Source organism: Raphanus sativus, chromosome 1 (assembly GCF_000801105.2).
Source record: "Raphanus sativus cultivar WK10039 chromosome 1, ASM80110v3, whole genome shotgun sequence".
In the NCBI taxonomy this organism is placed as follows: domain Eukaryota; kingdom Viridiplantae; phylum Streptophyta; class Magnoliopsida; order Brassicales; family Brassicaceae; genus Raphanus; species Raphanus sativus.
Window position 1 is genome coordinate 17,636,292 of NC_079511.1, and position 5,459 is coordinate 17,641,750.

The following is a 5,459-nucleotide window of genomic DNA, read 5'->3' on the forward strand; positions in this document are numbered from 1 at the left end:
AATTCACGGCTTCGCATCCACATCCACCCACCCCCACCTACGAAGATATCGGCCGACGAGACGAGCCACTCATCGATCGACACAAAGATGAGACACGCATCGATCGACCATTTTCTCCACTTATCGATCGACACGCACCTCTCACATATCGAGTGCAACTACCATCGATTGACAGCAACCAAATAATTGCACTCCGACCCAAACCAAAACCACCAGCTGAACCTGTAGAGACTACTAGTCACCCTTCAGACACTACACCAACATCAGAGGGAACTGAAGGAAGAAGGTTAAGGAGTAGAAAGAAAAAAACTCCTAAGAACCTTAAGAGGGAAGCTAATGAGAAGGAGATTGATGGTTTCACTAAGAGAGTTATCAGAATCCCACTAGAAAAACCCTTTTATGAGGTTTACTTCACAAGTAGATTGTGGATGTTCTTCAGAGAAACAAGGGAGACTGAAAATGACATTAGGAGAATGTTTGACAATGTCAGAGAAGATATGAGGAAGAAGATCACATTGAAGAAGAAGAGTGATCCTGGGAAGTTTGCAATACCATGTGTAGTAAAGGGGATTGAGTTTCCTCATGCACTATGTGACACTTGTTCTTCAGTCAGCATCTTACCAAAGGTTATGGCAGACCATCTGGGTCTGAAAGTAGAGCCTTCACAAGAGATCTTCACATCTGTGGACTACACTCAGAAAAATTCTGGAGGCTTGATCAGGGACCTGGAAGTGCAGATTGATAATGCCATTGTCCCTGTGGATTTTCATGTCCTAGATATCAAGTTAAATTGGAACTCTTCCCTTCTACTTGGAAGAGAATTTCTGGCTACAGTAGGAGTTGTATGTGACATGAACACCAACAGGATGTGCTTGACTATGATTGATCCAGATATCCACTACGACCCTTTCAAACTTGGCAAACCACCAGCCAAAACCATGGACAAAGAAGATGATCTTGGTATCATTACAGTTTGTCATTGTGAAGTAGAGTATAAGACAGAGTACTCGGGATCGATCGATGACCTCACTACATCATCGATCGACGCCAACGAGTCAGAAGAGATCGACACCAACCAAGGATTATCGTTCGACAGAGGTACACCAGATGATGAACTTGATTTACCAGATCATTGCTACCCACATTTCGCCATCCAACCCAACAACAAACAAAACGATTACTCAGTAAGAAGTTGGGCAGATAGCGGATTTCATGAAAGTTTTGCAGTAGATACAGCCAGATCTTCCCACAGTGGAAACCACATTGAAGAATATGATGAAGATTATTGGGAAGAAAGAGCTTGGGAAAACTACATGGAGAATGATAGATTTGCAAATCGTTTCCCAAAATCGATCGACATCCACCGCCCACCATCGATCGATTATCTACTTCACCCAGCAAAACGACATTATCCATCGATCGACATCGCCAGCATCATGTCGATCGATATTGACTCAGACGACTTAAAGGACAAAATCAGAATTTCACCGATTAGGGCAACAGATGGGTATATAAAGTTGTCAACGTCAACCACGAAATTTCAAACTTCAACAACACATACCCAGCAGCCTCCAGCAACTAGCAACATCACCATGGAGAACTGCAACATCAAGAACAATCGATCCAACCATGCAGCTAGACGATCATCATCGATCGCCATCACCACTGCACCATCGATCGATTCTTTTACCAGAGCTCAATCTCAATTTCATAATTCATATGATATCAAGAATTTTTCACTAACACCTGATGAATTTGGTATGTTCAGGGACAGAGATGGCTTTGCAAGAGCCATGGATGAAAGAGTTCTGCACATATCCAGAGAGGACATAGCAGACATCCTTCAAGTTGCCAATGGACCAGACAACCTGTTCACACAGCAACGTGGCCATCCAGACATCCTAACTTACGTCCAAGACAACCACCACGTCACCATGAGAGAGGATACAACTCCTCAACGTTTCGGTCTACATGGAAACTCACCATCGATCGATATCGTTTCATCACCATCGATCAACGGCGAGTTACCCAGATCGATCGACAGCGCAAGAGTCATATCGATCGACAGACGTATTGAGTTTGGACGACGTGCCTTTGATAACAACGGATCAAGAAGAATCAAATGGGAAGAGATGGACGAATTTGGTGTCCACAGAGATGAATTTGGACATGCTAGGGAGTTAGTTAGAACAACTACCTTACTCATTTTAGGAATTGTTATTTTCATTTACATCATATAAACCAATCTTGCCTAGGATTGATTAGTAGATTTTATTTAATTGGTTCCCTAGCACCTCGTGATTTTATCCCTAAGTACTACAGATGTACCTCTTATTTGAGAGAGTAAGCTCTACTGGATAATTTGAGCACTATCAGGAGGGCGAGAATGGAAACCTGTATGACCAGGATGGTCATCTGCGTAATGCAACATGTCAGAAGCTAGATGCACATGGAAACATAATCCCTGAGCCAAAAGCTGTGGCTACAGAAGAAGCTCAAACACGATTGTTGGCAGACTACAATCGTCCTGATGAGTACTACACCAATAGATCAGCTATTCGACTTCCAGAGATTCAGAAGCCGAACTTTGAGCTCAAGCCTCAGTACTACTCTCTCGTGTCCCAAATACCCTACGCTGGGTTATCACACGAGCATCCTATGGACCATCTGGAGAGGTTCGAGGATCTTATAGCTTCAGCAACCTACAGGATCACTGACATCCTAGGCCGACATCAAAAATGCCTTCCTGCGTAATTTCTTTGATGAGGCACGCGCTGAAGACTTAAGGAGCAAAATCACCACTTTCACGCAAAAGCCTGGTGAGAATTTTAAAGACGCGTGGATCAGATTTAAGTTCTTCCAGTGAGACTGTCCACACCATGGATTCAATGAAATGCAGCTGCTAAGCACTTTCTACAGAGGTATCGCCTTGAGGTATCAGATGGCTCTTGATACTGCTAGCGAGGGGAACTTCAACACCAGGAATCCAATAGAGGCTGCAAGACTTATTGAGAATCTAGCCAACAGCAGCAGCACCAAGAACACTGACTCTGATAAGAAGAAATCGGTTGCAGCCATCGGGGAGGACCAGATGAATGATATGTTGTTCCTCCTTGGACGATCTCTCCGTGCTCCGGTTCTGGTTTGGGTCGGCTGGCTAGCCTCAATTGCATCAAGCCGCTGATGGATCTGTTCCCAACCTGAATTCATAAGATTAGCAATATTGTCATTCAAAGCTCGCATCTGCAAGTTAGATAAACCAGCATAAGAGTTTCCTGGTCGGCTCCTTTCATCCTCACTAGTCATGGTTCCTGAAAATTCTTAAACACAAAACGTTAGATAAAAATCTCACACACTCGAGTGTTTGATCCTCACCCACACACGTGTTTCTCTCAGTTTAAAGTGTGCACTCAAAGTCTTATACTCAAAGTTCTAAGAAGAACAACTCTAGGAATCCCTAACGGGTAGATCCAAACAAACGAAGGTGTTTAAAGATAGAAAGATAAGAGATTTAGAGGGAACCCGCCTTAACCACCTCAAAGGCCGGATTTCTCTTCGGCCAGCATGCTTTCTCTTCCACCACCACACCACAAAACAAATCAAACTTTGAAATTTTTTTTTTTTTTTAACTTTTCTCTTTTTTTTTTTCTTTTTTTTTTACAGCATAAACTTAGATCATTTTTTTTCTTTAACTATGGTGGGTAATGAGGGGCCCGGGTTCAAGAAAGGTAGAAGAAGAAGTGTTTAGAAGAATATGGAGAGATGAGAAGATGGAATGATAAAGAGTTACCGGAAGAGTGGCTCTGATACCACTTGATACACCCTAAATCTGATCACTCGACCGGTATAAAGAGATATGAACTCCGAAGAGAACTGATGGATTGATTGACGACACAATGGGTTGCGGAAGGACCCAATGATACTGCCTGGGTGCTTGCTTGTTGCCTGATATGACTCACAGGTCCAACAAGGAAGCACACTCGATCAGTTGCCGGATATGACGCACCGGTCCAACTAGATTGAGGCGTTCGTTTGGAGCTGACCACACCAAAGAAACTAAAGTGTTCTTGACTAAGAACATAGAGTAAAAAAACTCAAATAAAAGAAGAAATTTCGTTGATCATGTTGCAATGAAGGACTACATTATATAGAGTTTTGAGTCAAAGAAGAATAAAGAAAAGTGCAGAAAACAAGGCATAGAAAACATAAATTTGACTAAGACTAGTCAAAGTGTGGAAAACAAGGGAAGACTGATCAAAGCACGGTCTCAGATGTTGACTGGTCCAGATACATCAGAGAGTCTAGGTGCGTCCGTGATGATCGGTTCCATCGCAGTAAGGAGAAGGACACACGACGGACTGCCCGCGTGGGTGATCATCGAACCATCATGAACGGATGAAGACTTCACTTGACCCAAATCTTCAGAGAGCTTAAGAATCCTTGCCTTAGACGGATTGGAGTCATAAAATCCCATGAAAGAATCAAACTGGTCGATCAGATCAAGAGCATGACCGTCCGGGTGAGCGGTACGAACCAAACGGGCCAAAAGAGATAGGCTGTGGCCTGAATCTGGTTCCTCTCGATCAACGTGGGTTCTGGCTTGACTGTTGGTCTTAGAAAGGCGAGTAGGACGGGAAAGAAGGCGTGTGGGTTGATCAGTTTGGTCATCTGGTCGTGGATCCAGCCTAAGGTCCTTCCCGGGAGTACGCGGGTCAATCTGGTATACTGCTCGGTCTGTCTGCCTGGTGCGGCCGGATCCCGTAAGAACTTAGTAGAATGAATGAATGATTTATTGATATTTTTCTAAGAATTGTTTACAAGAGATGTTTATAACGTTTACAAGGAAAGTGATGAATTTGAGAGCTATTGCTTATGAATAGTAAGAATGCGGATTCTTTGATCATTGTTTGATGTCTTTTTTAAATAGCCTCAGGCCCCCTTTGGTCGCTACCAACTGGTTCCCGAAATCTCCTCCGTGATTTTAGGGATTTGTAACAGCTCCCCTTTGACCGGGTCCTGCGCCTATTTATTTGTCCACGAGCTACCTCTTTTCCTCGACCTCTCTAATGAACATCTTCAGCTCACAGCCTCCGGCTCTGTCTTAGCTGTTTTTGAGGATTTAATCCATGATGGGCCTATCGCGGCCGTTATCATTTCTTGTTGTTTATTACTAGCTAGAGGGTCATATTTGGGCCCAACTGTTGCCCCCAGCTTTTGAGATAAGATTCCTTATCTCAGAAGCTAGACCTAGCCGCCGAGCATCAATTTTTTCGTTGAGATCTCGAGCAACAGTTATCTTTATTGAAGTTTTCCTTTGCTTAATCTGATGGCTACGATTGCGTATGAAAAGGCGCAAGTATCCGACTTCTCGGCCAGCAAGCTTCCCATTCCTCAATTCTCAGAGAGTTCAGGTACTTTCGAGATTAACATGTTTAATATATCTTTTTCCGGAGAGTATG

General features: G+C 43.4%; 1 non-coding gene across 1 annotated transcript; it reads right to left on the minus strand.

The window, feature by feature from the left end:
- Positions 1-2,778: 2,778 nt before the first annotated feature.
- On the minus strand, positions 2,779-2,886 carry LOC130497821 (small nucleolar RNA R71). Its single transcript, XR_008936841.1, has one exon. It is a non-coding gene; the product is annotated as a small nucleolar RNA R71 (small nucleolar RNA).
- Between the last annotated feature and the right edge of the window lie 2,573 nt (positions 2,887-5,459).